The sequence below is a fragment of the Mus caroli genome, unplaced genomic scaffold (genome assembly GCF_978045245.1).
Source record: "Mus caroli unplaced genomic scaffold, Mus_caroli_1 scaffold_5, whole genome shotgun sequence".
NCBI lineage: Eukaryota > Metazoa > Chordata > Mammalia > Rodentia > Muridae > Mus > Mus caroli.
Window position 1 is genome coordinate 21,062,222 of NW_028227260.1, and position 19,354 is coordinate 21,081,575.

Consider the following 19,354-nt stretch of genomic DNA (forward strand, 5'->3'; position numbering starts at 1 on the left):
CACTAAGCCATCTCACCAGCCCCATTTTCATTTTCTGTTCCCCAGTTGACAGATATCCAGGCTGTTTCTCTTTCTTATTGTGACTTGAACAGCAATAACCATGGCTATGCAGATAGCTCTTTAGATTCTACATTGCAGTAGGATATAGAACCCTTGAGCATATGCCCAGGGGTGGTATAGTTGCATCATATGGTAGTTCTGTTTTTAACTTTTTGAGGAACCACATACTGATGCGGATAGTGGCTGAACTACTTTACACTTGTACCACTGGTGAATAAAAGTTTCCTTTTTTTTTCCACACCCTTATCAGCATTTGAGGTCATTAGTTTCCTTGGTGATAGCCTGTAGCCATAAATTTTGTGCAACCTACTTTTAATAAGGGTTCAACCTCTCCTCTAGTCTACCACCCAGCACAGGTAGTGGAAGAGAAAAGTTATTAGGATGTGGGGGAAGTAGACCTGATCAGTAGTAGTTCTTTTGGGGCGAACTCAATCTTCTTTCTCAGCAGTTCAGTCCCTTAGCAAACACCAAATACGGTTCAGCAGCTGCATACCAATCCTCTAGGCAGGCAGACACCAAGCATGAACAAGCATCTACAGTCCAGTCCTTTCAGCAAGTAGACACCAGGCAGCTGTCGTTCAATCCTGAAGAAACCGCTAGACTCCCCAACTGGTCTGAGGCAGACTCAGAAGCAGCAAGCTGCTGCAGGAACCTCACAAACAGTTCTTGAGCGAGCTTCTCTCAATAGTAGCATTATCACAAATTGAGCTCAACAACACAATGGAAGGTGAACCAATACATGCCTGTCTTTTTTTTTTTTTTTTTTTTTTTTTTTTTTTTTTTTTTTTTTTTTGGTTTTTCGAGACAGGGTTTCTCTGTATAGCCATGGCTGTCCTGGAACTCACTCTGTAGACCAGGCTGGCCTCGAACTCAGAAATCCACCTGCCTCTGCCTCCCGAGTGCTGGGATTAAAGGCGTGCGCCACCACGCCCGGCTCATGCCTGTCTTTAGTGAAGAATAATGAGGCAGTGCTCATCTCCCACTGTCTGTGAGGTTATATTTATACTCTTTTATCAAGTGTCCTTTCACGTGTTTGCTATATCCAAACATTCATTCACCTGTGTCTGCTTCAGGGAAACAGTCTTTCATGTGTTTGCTTTAGAAGACATCCTTTCACCTGTATGCCCCAGCAAAAACATCATTTGACATAACTTTCCAAAGAAATTAGAAGTTTCCACTTCAGTAGCCATTCTGACTTGGAGGAGATGAAACCTCAAAGTAGTTTTAATTTGTATTTCCCTGGTGGCTAAGAATGTTGAACACTTTTTAAAAAGTATGTATTTGCCATTTTTTGCCTCTTCTTTTGAGATTTGAGATCCCTGTGTTCAATTCCACAGATAATTTTTAAAAATTGGGTTGTTTTCTTGATGTTTAATTTTCAGCTATTTTTTATAATAATCTATCTTTTAAATTATAATTATACAATTGAATTTCTCCCTCCCTTTTCTCCCTCCCACCCCTCCAATGTTCTCCACTTCTCTCTCTAAAATTTGCTTTTTCTTTGTATATATATATATATATATATATATATATATATATACACACACACACACACATACACACACACATACATCCCTAAATATATAAATACAACCTGTTCAGTTCATATAATGTTTCCATATATGCTCTCAGTGCTGAACACTTAATGAATCCTTTGTATATTATAGATATTCATTTCCTGCCTAGTGTACAACCAGCAAAGGTTTTGTTCTATTCTCAATTGAGTGTCTCTTCTGATGCACAGGAGCTTTTTGTTTAGTACCATTTATTGAGTGTTGGTATTATTCCTGAGTGACCAGAGTCCTGTTCAGAAAGTCTTTACCAGTGCCTGTAACTTGAAGCATACTGTCTACTTTCTCCTCTAATAGTTTCAGGGATTCAGGCCTTATGTTGAGGTCCTTAATCTATTTGCAGTTGATTTTTATGCAGAGTGAGACATAAGGCTTCAGTTTCATATTTGTATGTCTTGATATCCAGTTTACCCACACTATTTGATGAATATGTTATCATTTGTATTGTGTGTATGTTTTGGCCTGTGGCAAAATGAAGTGGCTGTAGTTGTGTGGGTCTACCTGGATTGTTCTATTGATCTATGTTTGGTTTTGTACCAGCAACATGCTGTTCTTATCAACATAGCTTTGTAGTATAGCTTGAAATCAGACATTGTGCAATATTTTCTTTGGTCAGGATTACTTTGGCTATTTGAGTCTTTGTGCTCCCATATGAATTTTTCAGATTTTTGTTCTATTTCTGTGAAGAATGCTGCTGGCATTCTTTTTTTTTTTTTGAGTTGAGTTTTATTGAATTTGTAGATTGTTTTTGGCAGGATAACCATTTTCATAATATTATTTCACTATTCAAGCATTGGAGGTTACCTTGTTTTTTTTTATTATTTGTTTGTTTGGGTTTTGGGTTTTTTTTTCTATTTCTGTGATGAAGACCATGGCCAAAAGCAACACGAGGAAGAAAAGCTTTATTTTATCTTACATTGCTACATCACAGTCCATCAGTGACAGAACTCAAGGTACAAACCTGGAGAAAAGAATTGAAGCAGATCCAGGGAAGAATGCTGCTTACTGGCTTGCTTCCTGTGTGTGGCTCACTCATCTAGTGTTTTTATACAACTCAGAACCACCTGCCCAGGGGTGGCACTACTAACAGTGGACTGGATCCTCCCAATATCAATCATCAATTAAGAAAGTGCCCCACAGGTATAACTTTTAGTTTTTTTCAAAACCTATGTTTAACGATGGTTCTTAAATGCTTTAACCTCCCTTGTAGCCCACCACCCACCAGAGGTAGTACAAAAGAAAGGATGGGAGGGTGTGGACCTGTCTAGAAAGGTTCTTTGGAGCAACTCCCATCTGTGTTGTCTGGAAATCAGCAGTTCAGTTCACAGATTAGCAGTGGCAGCTCAATCTACCCTCAACCTCAGCTCGAGTCAGCAGGAGGGACCAAGAGGAATGCCAGGAAAAGCTCTCAGCTGTGCCTCTCTCAGTGAAGCAAAAAATCAGTGAAGCAAAGATCAGCGAAGCCTTGAGACTAACAGCTGTTGCACAGCTAGCTGTACCAGCAAGCCTACCTCAGTCACTCTGTCACTATCCATTGAGTCCTTTTTATACTCCTCTAAACATCTTGTGTCCTCCACGTGTCTTGTCTCAGCACATGCGTCTGTATCAGCTGACATCACTCTGCCAATCACCCTGAGTCTGAGGAAGCAACAATAAACTGTGGCACACCACCAGAAGGTTGGTTGTTTGTTTTGGTGAATTTCTCTCTATAAAATCCTGACAAATGTAGCTCAACTATGCATAGTAAGGTGGACCAATGCATGCATGTTGTTAGTGAAGAGCCCTTCATCACGTGTCCTTTCATGTGCTTGCTTCAGCACAACATCCTTTCACTTATGTCTGCTTCAGCTAAATGTTCCTTCACAAGTCTGCCTTAGCCTTTCACATGTGTCTACTTTAGCCAAACATTCCTTCATGTGTTTATCCCAGCAAAACACCATCCAAACAACTTTCCAAAGAACCCTTAAGTTTCCACTTCACACAGACTTGCCTACAGGCCCATCTGATGAGAGAGGGCATTTTCTCAATTGAGAGTCTCTCATCCCAGATGGTCAAGGCTTGTGTCAAGTTGGAAAAAAAAAAAACCTAGTCAGCACGGAGGTCTTCTAATGTCTTCCTCAATTTCTTCTTAAGTGTTTTAAAGTTTTCATTGTAGAGGTCTTTCACTTCCTATTTAGATTTATTCAAAGATATTTTTGATTCTACTGTGAGTGGGGTTGTTTCTCTGATTTCTTTCTTAGTATCCTTGTAATTGATATATAGGAAAGATACTGATTTTAATGCTAATTTTGTGTCCTGCCACTTTACTAAAACTGTTTATCAGCTCCTGGAGTTTTCTGGTACAGGCTTTAATGTCTCTTATGTATAGAATCATATTATCTGCAAGTAGGAATATTTCAACTTCCTTGTTTATTTGTTATCATTTTATTTCTTTCTCTTGTCTTACTGCTGTAACTAAGACTTCAATCACTATATTAAATAGGAGTGATCACCCTTATTCTTTAGTACTGATGCTTTGAGTTTAGCATAATTTGGGCTACAGTTTTGTCATACCTACCCTTTATTATGGTGAAATATGTTTGCACAGCTCCAGGGACAGGGACAGTGAAGTAATAAAAAGACAAACACATAAGCATACAGTAAAGCTGGGCTCTCTGATAGAGAAGCTGAAGCACCCCAGAATCTCAGTGTGTTTATTATATACAGTTAAACAGACAGGCAGAGTTATTGCATATAGCTGAACAAGGAGGTGGGGTTATTTATATAAGGCTGAAAGAGAAGACAGGTTTAGCTTATCTCTCTAAGAGGGATCTCTGTAGGGGATCAATCTTCAGGTGGTAAATATCCAGGTGTAGAAAAATATAGTGGACATTTTCTGCACACACTATCAACATTCACATATGGACCAGAAGGCAGCTTTGCCATCATTCTGAGCCTGACCCAGGGAGAAAGGTGCTTCAATTTTCCCATGGGTCTGAGGCTCTAGCTCTTGACTTGGCTGTGCCCAAGTTAACAATACACTGAGGCCTTCAAATATTCAGGGCTTCCCCTGACCCCCATTTTCCCTCAATCCTTAGTATCTTCAGAGCTTTATATATATTTCATCAAAGGCCTTTTCTGTACTTATTGAGATAATCATGTGACTTCTGTCCAGGAGTCCATTTATGTGATAAATTACATTGATTTATATATGTGAATAATCCCTGAACCTTTGGAATGAAGACAACTTGATCACAGTTAATGATCTTTTTGATCTATTCTTCAAGTCTAATTGCAAGTATTTTATTGTCGAGAAATGTTTACACCTATCTTCTTCGGGGAAAGTTGGTCTATAGTTATTATATGCTGTTGTTGTATCTTTGCCTACATTTATTGGCTTCATGAAAAAGAGTTGGGAAGGCTTCCTTCTGTTTTATGGAATAATTTGACAAGTATTGCTTTTCATTCTTTAATGGCTTGGCTAGAATTCTGCTTTGAATCTATCTGAATTTTGGGGTGGGGCAGATTTACTACTGCACCAATCTTGTTGCTTGTTACAGATCAGTTTGAATGATCTCATCTTGGTTTAACATCACTATATAATACGTATTTATGAATTCATCTACTTTTAGATTTTCCAATTTGAATAAATGTAAGTTTTGTAGGTATGATGATACTTTCTAAATTTCATTGATATCTGCTGTATTCTTTCTCTTTTCATCTAGAATTTTATTGATTTGGTTGTTTTTCTGTTTTTGCTGATGAATTTGATTAAGACTTTGTCAATTTTGTTTATCTTTCCAAAGAGCCATTTTGTCCATTTCATCAATTCTTGTTATTTATTTTTGTAATTGTTTGTTTATATTTCACTGGATTCTGCCATAATCTCAATTATTTTGATCTACTAGTTTAGGTATTGGTTTGTTTTGTTACTTCACTTTTTAACGATGTATCATTAAGTAAGGTATCCTGTAGCATATGCATTTAGAGCTATAAAATTCCCTCATGTGTCTGCCTTCAATGGAATCCAATTGATTTAGGTGTTCACTTCTAGGAATTTGTTTCCTTCTTGATTTGTTCAGTGGTTCTACCCAGTGTTTTCATCGTATCATGACTCTATCACTGTTATTATTATGACCCTCTCTGTGTGGGGGTGGGGGGAGTGTGCCGTGGTGAACATGTGGAAGTCAGAAGATAACTCTCAGAAGTTGGTTCTCTCCTTCCAGTATGAGCTCAGAAGATCAAACTCATATTTTCTGGCTTCCTGAGGAAGTGGTTGTATCTGCTTAGTTATCTTGCCAGAGAAGGAATTGCTCCCACACATTATCCAAGTGAGTTGCTTAATCTTCATGGGTTTGGGTATTCATGTTGTTTCACTTCCTGTTAGCTTCTCTCTTTATTCCAGTGAGGTTAGACATAATGCAAGCAATTATTTCTATTTTCCTATATTTTTGAAACTTGCTTTACTTCCTATTTGATCTATTTTAGCCTATATAATCTATGGATTCTCAGATGAATGTGTATTCTCAAGTGTTTGGATGGCCGGGCAGTGGTGGTGCACGCCTTTAATCCCAGCACTTGGGAGGCAGAGGCAGGCGGATTTCTGAGTTCGAGGCCAGCCTGGTCTACAAAGTGAGTTCTAGGACAGCTAGGGCTACACAGAGAAACCCTGTCTTGAAAAACAAAAAAACAAACAAACAAAAAAAAAGTGTTTGGATGGAATGTTCTGTAGATGTCTGTTATGTGCCTTGATTTATGATGTCACTTAACTCATATGTTTCTCTATTTTTATGTCTGGATGGTGAGGGTAGCATATTGAAGTCACCTACAATCTGTTTAGATTAACCAGTGATTTAGTATCTAGTAATGTTTGCTTTATAAAATTAAGTATTATATATATATGTGTGTGTGTGTGTGTGATTGTAATAACCCACTGATTCCAATTAGTGCTTCCTATGTGTGCATGGTTGTAAAGCACCATTTACTGGAGACTGGAAGAAAACTGACTCTTCTTTCCCAGCACCCACCAACTGCTAAAAGCACCCTGTATTTTCTTAAAATTATCACTGACTTTGTCTGAATGATTCAGCTCCTTTACCTTGTCTTCAAGCCCTAATAATCTGTCCTCCACATGTTCCAGTAAGGTTTTCTCCTGGGTTTTTAAATTTTTGATTTGATACCTTTTCCCATCTATAGATTTGTTTCAGTCTGGGTTTTATTCAGTATTCCTCATTATTGAATACTATTTTTGTATCCTGAATTGACTTTCAAATTTCATGCAGCTATTTGTGTTCTCCTGGAATTCATTCAAAAGATTATTGGTATGCTCTTTGAATTCATTCATGAGTTTATGCCAGACTTCTTTGAGTTCTCTGAACATATTTGTAATCATTTATTCTGAATTATTCTTCTGAAAATTTCTCTAAGTCCCTCTCATTGGTGTGGCCATTACTATGGTACTTTTTTGTTGTTGTTGTTTTGGTGTTTGTTCTGTTTAGGTTTTTATTTATTTATTTTTTGGCATGAGCACTGGTTGGGGGAAGTTCAAGACAGGGTTTCTCTGTGTAGCCCTGGCTCTCCTGGAACTTACTCTGTAGACCAGGTTGGCCTTGAACTTAGAGATTCACCTGCCTCTCCTTCCTGAGTGCTGGGATTAAAGGCCTGTGCCACCACTGCCCAGCTGGTATTGGTAATTTTGAAGGAGACAATTTATCTTGTTTTTTCATGGAACTTGTGGTTTTGCACTGGGACATGCACATCCAGAATACATTTGTTGGTTAACTCCTTCTGTTCCTCATGTGTTGATCGGGCATTTTGATTGGTGTTTGGTGTTTCCCCAGTTTGGTTCTTGTTGGCTCAGCTTGCTGACACTTGAACTTCAGTTGTGGAGTTACTCATTGCTGACATCTGGATCGGATAGCTAAGATTATCCCCACATGGCTAGGGGTGGTGTAACCTGTGACTATATACAGTGCAGTGAGGAAGTGTTCAGGAGATGGAGTTGAGGCGTTGCTCATCCTCTGATCTCATGAGCCAGGGTGCTTGTAAAGTGACAGGGGTCCACTGATAACTGAAAGTCATAAATATTCTGACCACATAAACCTCTATGCACACAGGGCTGAAGTGTAGGCCAAGGACAGCAATTGAGAGCTGTGCATTCTCATGAACTAGGTCTCACAGCAAATCAGAGTATATGCTGGGACTGGGAGCACACTGTCTTGGTTCTCATAAGCCAGAGTGCATGCTGGAGGCAGGAGGGAGATGTGCGTCCACACAGCAGGAGTGCATTCTGGTATGTGTGAAATTAAGTTGTGGAAACTGGAGAGATTACTTATGTTAATTTATAATTAGGGTGGCTGAGGTGCTCCAGCCTTGGTTAGGTGACAGCAGAATGGTGGGTGGAGTTAAAGCCTCTTGGCCTACTGACATCTGGGGAAATAGCCTGGGATGTACTGACCTCTGGGGCAACAGGAAGGGACCAAACTCTCTGTGTTAAAGGAGTACTGACCTCTGGGGCAATGGGTAGGGGTCAAAGCCTCTGTGGTGCAGACATGCTAGCCTCTGGGATGACAGGAGAGCCCAAAAGGCTCTGTTGCTCAGCACACTGGCCTCAGAGACAATGGGTGGAGACCATTTGTTGTTTTTAAGATACTCCTTCTTTCAAGTAACAACTATATTATCCTTTTTCGAATTTTGTTATAGTGCATTCTAATTAAATATTTAGTTTTACTCTTAAACTCATTTTATTTCCTCTCCTTTCTGGTACTCTCTTCCCCTAGGTTTTCTTCTGGCTGCCAGCTTCACAGCTTAACTCAAATATTGCTTTTTCAGAGTCATGTCCTGGTCACCACAATTGCTCACACTGCTCTATCATGTACTATATTTCATTACTCAGATTTATTTTCATCAAATATAATCTTTCTGAGTTTACTTTAGGAAATTTAGTATTGTTATGGTTTGAGTGTGAAATGTTCCCCGAAGGCTTATTTGCCAAGTGGTGAACTTCCGGTTTATGAGGATATTAATAAAATCCGTGGATCACTCCACTGATTTATTATGTAGAACTCAAGACTTTGTTGGATGGTCTTGTATAGTAGGAGATGGGAAGGAGCCAGGAGATAGGAAGTAAGTCAGTGAATGTGTACCTCAAGGGTTTATCACATTCCTGCTTCCTTGCTCTCTTGCTTCCTGGCTATTAAGATGCAAGCAGCTTTGTTTCACCACAAGCTCTCCAACATGATGTTCAACCCCACCAAAGACCTAAAATAGTGGGGCCAGCTGACCATGCGGTGAAACCTCTAAATCGTGAGTCAAGACAAATCTTTCTTTTAGGTTTTTTATATTGAATATTTTGCCATAGCAATGAAAGTCTAATACAAATGTGATACAGGGATATAACTATTTTTGTCTGAAAGAATAGCTAGTTGTTTTAGCATCAGGATTTCCTTCACCAAAGAACTGTTTCAGTTAATATGCTTTTTCTATAGTATTTAAGAAAAGATTGAAGGGGGCTGGAGAGATGGCTCAGCAGTTAGGAGCACTGGCTGCTCTTCCAGAGGTCTTGAGTTCAATTTCCAGTAACCACACAGTGACTCACAACCATCTGTAACAGGATCTGCTGCCCTCTTCTGGCATGCAGGTGTACATGCAGATAGAGCGCTCATACATTAAATAAATCTCAAAAAGAAAGAAAGGAAAGAAAGAAAGAAAGAAAGAAAGAAAGAAAGAAAGAAAGAAAGAAAGAAAGAAAGAAAGAAAGAAAGAAAGAAAGAAAGAAAGAAAGAAAGAAAGGAAGGAAGGAAGGAAGGAAGGAAGGAGAGAAAGAAAGGAAGGAAGGAAGGAAGGAAGAAAGAAAGGAAGGAAGGAAGGAAGGAAGGAAGAAAGGAAGAAAGAAAGAAAGAAAGAAAGAAAGAAAGAAAGAAAGAAAGAAAGAAGCAAAGAAAGAAAGAAGCAAAGAAAGAAAGAAACAAAGAAGGAAAGAAAGAGCTCTTGTCCTTTCCTCTGCCATAGTGCACACTATGCCTGATCCAGCTTCTTGCATGTCTTCTCACAAGACTTTCAGAATCAAGCGATTCCTGGCCAAGAAACAAACGCAAAATCACCCTATTCCTCAGTGGATCCGGATGAAAACTGGTAATAAAATCAGGCACAACTCTAAGAGAAGACACTGGAGGAGAACGAAGCTGGGTCTGTAAGGATTCACACAGTGGCAAGACTGAGGATTTATACTGAATTATCACCAATCAGTCCTACCAGATGGATTTCAACATTTTTAACCTGGAGACTTGCTCGTGTCTTAAATTATGATGTTTGTCCAGTAATAAAATATAGAACCTTTCAAAAAAGAAAAAGAAAAAAGAAAAAAAAGAAAAGGAAAAAGAAAGGAAGAAAAGATTGAGTAGAAAATGATATGCTGCTAGTTTTATGTCAACTTGGCACAAGCCAGAGTCATTTTGGAAGAGGATACCTCAATTTAGAAAAGGCACCCACTAGATTGGCTTGTGGGCAAGACTGGGGTGCATTTTCTTCATTGATGACTGATGTGGGAGGGCCCAGTCCACTACAGGTGGTGCCATCCCAGGAGTAGTGGTCCTCAGTGGCTCTAAGAAAGCTAGCTGAGCAGGTCATGGAGAGCAAGTGAGTAAGCAGCACTCCTCCATGGCCTCTTCATCAGCTCCTGCTGCACGGTTCCTGCCCTGACTTCCATACTTGATGGACTACAAACTATAAGATGAAAAAAAAAACACATTTTTTTCTTTTGTGTTTTTGAGACAGGGTGTCTCTGTGTAGCCCTGGCTATCCTGAAACTCACTCTGTAGACCAGGCTGGCCTCGAACTCAGAAATCCACTTGCCTCTGCCTCCCAAGTGCTGGGATTAAAGGCGTGCGCCACCACTGCCCAGCTTGCAATTAAAAAAAAAAAAAAAAACACCACATTTCTTCCCCAGGTTACTTATGGTCATGACAGAGTGTTAAAATTACTATTTATATACCAAAGTCACATTTAGAAATTTTAAAATTTACTTTTAACTATGTGTATGTGCCCAATGACTGCAAGTGCCAACAGAGGTCAGAGGGCTTGGAGCCCTCTGGAGTTGGAGTTACAGTGATGGTGAACTACCTGACATGTTTGTTGGGAATCAAACTCTGTCCTCTGGAAGAGCTCTCTCTCTCTCTCTCTCTCTCTCTCTCTCTCTCTCTCTCTCTCCCTCCTTCCCTCCCTCCCTCCCTCCCTCCCTCCCCCCTCTCTCTCTACTGCTGAGCCATCATTTCAGTGTCCCAGTGTATTGTTTGGTGGTGATGATGCTAGGGAAGAAACTCGGGATCTCAAGCATGCTAAAAGCACACATTGCACCACACGGAGATTAAACAACAAATCAGACAGAGTATGTAGAGTATGCATTAACTTCCTCTGAGTACTTTAACAAAATAGTATTAACTAGGAGCCAGAGAGATAGATCAGCAGTTAAGAACACTGATCATTCTTCTAGAGGACTCGGGTTCAATTCCCAGCAACCACATGGAGACTCACATCTGTCAACAACTCCATTTCTAGGGAATCGACACCTTCACACAGACATACGTCCAGGCAAAACGCTAGTACACATAAAAAGGTAAAAAATAAATTATTATAAACTAGGTGGTTTAATACAACTGAAATTTATTGTCTCACAATTTTTCAGCCAAGAAGCCTAGAATCAAATTGTTGACAGGGCTGCTTTCTTGTCTCTTATTTTGGTGATTGCAATTCTTGCCTTTTTTGTTAAGGCAGAGTCTCATGTAGCTCAGTCTGGTCTCAAACTTTCTGTGTAGGCAAGGATGACCTTCAACTTCTAATTCTCCTAATTCCACTTCCTGAGTGTTGGAAGTATGGGCGTGCACCACCACACCCAGTATATGTGTGCTAGGGATGAAACTCAGGGCTTCATGAATGCTAAGAAAGCCCTGTTAAGTGATCCCTACCCTCAGCCTAGACATTTCTTGCCTTTGTAGACTTATGACTGCTCCTGCAGTGTACTCTGTTGGTGTGTCTGAATTGCTGTCTGTTTTCTTTTGCCATCGTTTGAATTTTGAGACATAGTCTAAGCTTGCCTCACCCTCATGAGTCATGGGAATTCAGGCATTTGCAACAGTGCCTAGCTTAATTTATTCTTGTCCAGTCATTGGATTGGATCTATCCTGACATACTATGACCTTATTTTGATGTGGTAATATCTGCAAAGACACTTTTCCAATAATGACACAAGTCTCATAAAATTTGGGGGAATGTTATTTAAAACAGTGCAGAGCATTATGTTTTTTTGAGATAGGGTTTTACACTGTATCTCAGAATGCCCCGAACTAACTAGACAATTTCGTGGAACCCCAGGATAGAAACCCAGGCTGATCTTTAACTCATATTGATTTTTTGACTCTCCTGAATGTTAATATTGCAAGCACGAGAGAATCATAATTTAAAATTTGTATTTAAATCAGGTCTAGAAGAGAGTTCCAGATTTTTAATTTTGAGAAGCTTCACTGGGTCTGGAAGTATGTCTCAGTGGTAGAATGTTTGCCTAGCACACACAAGGCCTGGGGTCTATCCTTAGCTACAAAAATTATTAAAATATACTGACTTGATAAATCACACTAATACTCACATGGAAAAGTATACATGGGAGTATACTAGAATATTTCTGAAAAATGAGTGTTTGAAAACTCACTCAGTGGCAGGTAAGATGGTTCAGTGAGTAAAGGCCCTTGTTACCAAATCTAATGACCTGAGTTACTCTGGTAAGCTGTTCTACACACACACACACACACACACACACACACACACACACACACACATGAAAAAATTAAGAAAGAAAACTAGTTCTGTCATATATTAAAAATACTACAGTTAGGAGCTGGAGAGATGGCTCAGTAGTTAAGAGCACTGATTGCTCTTCCAGAGGTCCTAAGTTCAATTCCCAGTAACTACATGGTGACTCACAACCAGATGTAACAGGATTCAAAGCCTGTTTCTGATGTATCTGAAGACAGCTACAGTGTACTAATATACATAAAATAAATAAATAAATCTTAAATATACTACAATTAAAATTATTAAAACAATTTAGTATAAGACAATAATTAGATCAATGGAATAAATATGTTCCATAAGAAAACCAAACTACATAGGCAATTTAATTTATCATAAAGATAACAATCAAAATGGGTAAGGAGAAGGGGGGTCTATACTACCAACAGCACTTAGATAACTGTTTGGTAGAAGAAGAAAGTATTTTTCTTTAATTTTTATTAGATATTTTCTTTATTTACATTTCAAATGCTATTCCCTTTCCTAGTTTCCTCTCCCACAGTCCCTTGTACTCTCCCCACGCCTTGCTTCCCAACCCACCCACTCCCTCTTCCTTGCCCTGGAATTCCCCTACACTGGGGCATAGAATCTTCGATGGCCAACTAGGCCATTCTCTGCTACATATGCAGCAAGACACAAGAGCTCTGGATGTACTGGTTAGTTCATATTGTTGTTCCTCTTATGGGGCTGCAAACCCCTTCAGCTCCTTGGGTACTTTTTCTAGATCCTTTATTGGGGACCCTGTGATCAGTCCCATGGATGGCTGTGAGCATCCACTTCTGTATTTGCCAGGCACTGGTATAGCCTCACAAGAGATCACTATATCAGGGTCCTGTCAGCAAAATCGTGTAGGCATCTGCAATACTGTCTGGGTTTGGTGGTTGTTTATGGGATGGATCCCTGGGTATGGCAGTCTCTAGATGGCCCTTCCTTCTGTCTCAGCTCCAAACTTTGTCTCTGTAACTCCTTACATGGGTATTTTGTTCCCCCTTCTAAGAAGGAACAAAGTATTCACACTTTGGTCTTCCTTCTTCTTGAGTTTCATGTGTTTTGCAAATTGTATCTTGGGTATTCTAAGTTTCTGGGCTAATATCCACTTATCAGTGAGTGCATATCGTGTGTGTTCTTTTGTGATTGGGTTACCTCACTCAGGATGATATCCTCCAGATCCATCCATTTGTCTAAGAATTTCATAAATTCATTGTTTTTAATAGCTGAGTAGTACTCCATTGTGTAAATGTACCACATTTTCTGTATCCATTCCTCTGTTGAGGGGCATCTGGGTTCTTTCCAGCTTCTGGCTATTATAAATAAGGCTGCTATGAACATAGTAGAGCATTTGTCCTTCTTACCAGTTGGAACATCTTCTGGATATATGCCCAGGAGAGGTATTGCTGGATCCTCTGGTAGTATTATGTCCAATTTTCTGAGGAACCACCAGACTGACTTCCAGAGTGGTTGTACAAGCTTGCAATCCCACCAACAATGGAGGAGTGTTCCTCTTTCTCCACATCCTCACCAGCATCTGCTGTCCCCTGAGTTTTTGATCTTAGCCATTAAGAAGAAAGTATCTTTAGCTCACTCCTTACTCCAAAGTAGGATGGATCAGAATTGCAAACAGGGAAAAATCCAAAATACAATAATTCTTGGAAAAAAAGATACTTCTTTGTACTCTAGGAATTGGAAAGGCCCTTTTATATTTTTTATCAGAACCCCACACTCAGATTCCATAAAGAAAAATATTGATGAATTTGACTTCACAAAAATTAAATGCTCTATGAGGCAAAAATATCATAAAGCAAATTCAAAAGGAGCAACAAAACTGGGAGCACACATTGACTACATATATGATAAGGGGTTTCAATTTATAAATTGGTATGGAAAAATGTAAAGTGCTTGGGGCTAGAGAGATGGCTCACAGGTTAAAACACTGGCTACTCTTCTAGAGGATCTACATTCAATTCCAAGTACCCACATGACAGCTCACAGTTAACTCCAGTTTCAGAGGCTCTGATGCCCTCTTCTGGCCTCTGTGGGTACCAGTCATTAGAGTGGTGCACAGATATATATGCAGACAAAACACTCATACACATAAAATAAAACGAAGTATTAGAGAAGAAAAGTTCAAAACCCAATAGGAAATGAAAGAATTACTTTAGAGAAAAATAAACACATATCACCAGAGACTTGATATTCAAACCTATTCATGGTTAAAGGAATATAAATCCAAAGCATAAAATGTTTACATATCAGATTGGGAAACATTTTAAAATCTTATCATGTGTATGGCTAGTGATAGTATAGGGAAATACACTTTCACGCACTGCTGGTGGACATTGTGAGAAAATTCTTTGAGATTATAGGTTTAAATATTTAAGTATAGTATTAAAACGGCAGGCTTTGTACCCTCAGTGGATAGTATCAGTTTTGGTAGTTCTTCTTCAGCAACCATTCCTCACTTTTTTCTTCCTAACACTTTATTTATAGTGCCAAAAATGAAGAAACAGTTTACATTTGCTCTGTTGTGTGTGGTTTGTGTGCGACCCTGAAAACTTTGTGCTTGGGAACTTTCATTTCTCACTGGGGCAGTGTTGAGACAGGACCTTGTAAGAGATACTTGGGTAGTGGGGGCATGCCTTAGTTAGGGTTTTACTGCTGTGAACAGACACCATGACCAAGGCAACTCTTTTTTTTTTCTTTGTCTTGTTTTGTTTTCCTGTATAAAAAAAAAGATCCCAATATAAATCAGGGAGGGAAGAAGACAGATATGCCTGTCTTTTGTGTAGAGGAATGGGAAGGTAAAGGGGGAGTTAAATCTCATAAGGAGAGGTGGGGAATTGTCATTTGAGGCTTAAAATATTCTTTGCAAAAACTGGAGGACTCTCTGCAGCCTCAGGGGAAGGCAGAGGCTGCCGCTTCAGCAGGGCTCTCTCCACAGAGACTGAGAAAGCCTCTTCTCACTCCATGTCACTTTCCTCCTTGTGCAGGTAGGAGCGCTGCAGAGTTCAGAAGGCAGAGATTTGTTCATGTGGGTCAAAGGTCAGCATTTCCAGCAGAAGCTGCGCTCCTGATTCCTCCATCTCTGGCACCACTGACTGCACTGACCGAGGCCCTCTGGGGGCAAAGGCTCTGTGAGGTTGAGACACCTCTGGAGGCCAGTTGTCTTCTGGAGGAAACCAATGAGATCAAAGAATTTCCCCAACTGGTCAGCTTCAGAGTTTCCACAGAAGAGAGGCATCCAGCGAAGCATCTCTGTGAAGATACAGCTAACGCGCCACATGTCCACAGGTGTTGCATATGCAGACAGTAGAAGAATTCAGGAGCCGGGTACCAGAGCCTAACAGCCACAGGCATGAGGCCATCTGGTAGCTGTAGATTCTGGCTGGGCCAAAGTCAGCCAGCTTGACCGTCCCATTACTTGTCACTAGAATGTTCTCTGGCTTCAGGTCCTGGTGAACAATGCAGGCTGCATGAAGAAAATCTAGGCCGCTTAGAAATGGATGCATCAGCCGGGTGTGGTGACGCATGCCTTTAATCCCAGCACTCGGGAGGCAGAGGCAGGTGGATTTCTGAGTTTGAGGCCAGCCTGGTCTACAAAGTGCGTTCCAGGACAGCCAGGGCTATACAGAGAAACCCTGTCTCGAAAACCCAAAATAATAATAATAAAATAATAAATAAATAAATAAATAAATAAAAGAGAAATGGACGCATCAGATCCTTAATGGTCTCAACTGGCAAGCCTGGCGGAGGTGCTTTGTCCAGGGTTAGGTCCTGATCTATATGCTCAAACACTAGGGTGACCTAGATGTCCTGATCAGTTCGGAAAGTAGCACAGACATTCACCAGTGTACAACATTGGGATGTCCAAGGTCTCCAGCCTCCTTCACAAGTCCACCTCACGAACTGTGCTGACGGGAAGCCCCCTCCCCCCCTCCCCGCCAGCTGCTCTTCCATTAGGAACTCTCACACTCTTGAGGGCCACAAAGTGGCCACTGTAGGAATCTCAGACTTTGCACACTGTCTCTCATAGGCACTGGCACCAATTTCAGCCTCAGGTTCATATCGACTGGTAGCCATTCTCAAAGCAGGGGATCTTATGCCTGGCTAAGAGGGGGTGGAGGTGGCCCCGGGAGCCAGTTCTTGGGGTGCCATATACTGGGGATTGGTCCCAGGCAGCTGGACTTGGGCCAGACCATAGACACAGGCCTCGGGCTAGAGAGGCCCCCTCACCCCCACCCTCGCCATGTCCCAAGGCAACTCTTATAAGGAGAAAATTTAAATGGGGCTGGCTTACAGGTTCAGAGGTTCAGTCCAATCATCAAGGTGGGAGCATGGCAGCATCTAGGCAGGCATGGTGCAGGAGGAGCTGAGAGTTCTACATCTGCATCTGAAGGTTGTTAGCAGAATACTGGCTTTCAGGCAGCTAGAAGGAGGGGCTTATATCCCACACTCACAGTGACACACCTACTCTAACAGGGCCACACCTTCTAATAGTGCTACTCCCTGTGCCGAGCTTAAACAAACCATCAAAGAAGGGACACCTGCCTAGCCAGCTAGATCAGCTAAATCAACCCTGGTGATCATTGGGGTGGTAGATGTCATGGGCAGATGACCCTCATATCCTATGTGAACTTTTTTTGAAGAACCTGATTAATTATTGAAAAAGTAGATTGCTATAAAGTGAGAACATCCCTCGTGATGTTTTGTTTTTGTTTCGTTTGATTCCTTGTTTGTTTGTTTGTTTGTTTGTTTTGAGACAGGGTTTCTCTGGGAACTCACTATGTAGACCAGGCTAGCCTTGAACTCACAGAGATCTGCCCATTTGTGCTGGGATTAAAAGCATGTGCCACCACACCAGCAATTTCTCATGTTTTGCCAATTTTCTTTCTGCCATGACTTGAACCAGTGCAAAGCCCTTACTGGTGCCATGCCATACACTACTACTCGACTTCCAGAATAGTAAGCCAAAATAAACTACAGGGTTCCATCATGTAGCTAAATCTCAACCACTAAACCTCTTATTATTTATAAATCATCAAGTCTCAGATAATTTTTTATCACAATAGAAAATAGGCTAAAACATTTTGCTACAGAAGTGCATCTAAGACATATTAAGTATTAAAATATAATGATGAGAGCCGGGCATGGTGGCGCACGCCTTTTATCCCAGCACTCGGGAGGCAGAGGCAGGCGGATTTCTGAGTTCGAGGCCAGCCTGGTCTACAAAGTGAGTTCTAGGACAGCCAGGGCTATACAGAGAAACCCTGTCTCAAAAAACATATATATATAAAATGGGCATGGAGTAGATTACTATAATCCTATCATTTAGAAGGCTAGGGCACAGGACAGTGAGTTGAAGGCCCACTTGGGATACATATCAAATCCCAGGCTACCTGGAGATATATTGTGAGTTCCTGACTCAAAAAGTCAAGGGTAGTGGATATAGGTCAGTGGTGTAGCATTTCTTAATATGTACAAAACCTTGGTTCTATCCCCAGCACTGAAAATAAAACATGATAATTAAAGTTTATTTTTACTTTCTAGAGTATAACAATGATTAAGAATGCTTATGCCAGAGGAGTAATGAGGGTTTTTTAAATTGTGTCTCCTAATAACGTCAGAAGCTATACTCATAAAATATCACTAACATGATGTCTTAAATATGAGCTGAACAAGGACAACAATAGACAATCAAAAGTGGACAGAGGAAAGCCCATAAGGCCTCAAAATCTTACACAAAGAACTACAGGTAACTAAGGAATGCTGACAATGGGAAAAATCATCTTCCTTGGGGACCAATAGTTATGATTTTTTCAATCCAATACCAAATGGTCAGTCCTGAGTGTACACACACACACACACACACACACACACACCATTATATAGACTGAGCAGAGTATATTTATATATTTAAGAATATATATGTATATAAAAATAGTTAATGTAAAAAGAGGTTATGACGACCATCCAGAGACTGCCCCACTTGGGGATCCATCCCATAAACAACCACCAAACCCAGACACTAGGAAGATGCCAACAGGAGCCTGCTGACAGGAGCCTGATATAGCTGTCTCCTGGGAGGCTCTGCCAGTGCCTGACAAATACAGAAGTGGATGCTCACAGTAATCTATTAGATGAAGCACAAGGTCCCCAATGAAGGAACTAGATCAAGAACCCAGGGAGCTTAAGGGGTCTGAAGCCCCATAAGAGGAACATCAATATGAACTAACCAGTCCCCCAGAGCTCCTTGGAACTATACCACCAACCAAAGAAAACACATGGTGGGACTCATGGCTCTAGCTGCATATGTACCAGAGGCTGGCCTAGTTGATCATCAATGGGAGGAGAGGCCCTTGATCCTGTGAAGGCTCTATGCCCCAGTGTAGGGGAATGCCAGGGCCAGGAAGAGGGAGTGGGTGGGTTGGTGAGCAGGGGGAGCGGGGAGAGGATCGGGGATTTTCGGAGGGGAAACTAGGAAATGAGATAACATTTGAAATGTAAATAAAGAAAATATCTAACATAAAAGAGGTTATGAATTAGAAAGAGCAAGAAGAGGTACATGGGAAAGTTTGGAGGAAAGGTTAGGGGAAATGACATAATTATATTTAAAAAATTCTCAAAAAATGACTGGGTTGTGGGGCCACATGCCTGTGGTACTAGTTCTAAGGAGGCAGAGGCAGGAGAATCTTTGAGTTTGAGTTCAAGACTAGCTTTGTCTACACAGAGAAATCATATCTTGAAAAACCATCCCCCTCCCAAATTAAAAAAAAAAAAGAAAATATCATCTAGAGTAAGGAAAGTAAAAGGGAAACCTGTGGATAGAAGGCACTCTAGAGAGGAGAATGGCAGGATGCAGGTTTATGAAGGTGTATATGGGGAAAACAAGGCGCTTTAATTGAGAT

The 19,354-nt window shown here is 40.6% G+C and overlaps 2 pseudogenes; one reads left to right on the forward strand and one right to left on the reverse strand.

Annotated features, from left to right (window-relative positions):
• The first annotated feature begins 9,649 nt into the window (after positions 1 to 9,649).
• Positions 9,650 to 9,805, forward strand: LOC110287508 (large ribosomal subunit protein eL39 pseudogene; annotated as a pseudogene).
• A 5,604-nt stretch (positions 9,806 to 15,409) lies between these two features.
• LOC110287391 (cyclin-dependent kinase 4-like) lies at positions 15,410 to 16,529 on the reverse strand (annotated as a pseudogene).
• Between the last annotated feature and the right edge of the window lie 2,825 nt (positions 16,530 to 19,354).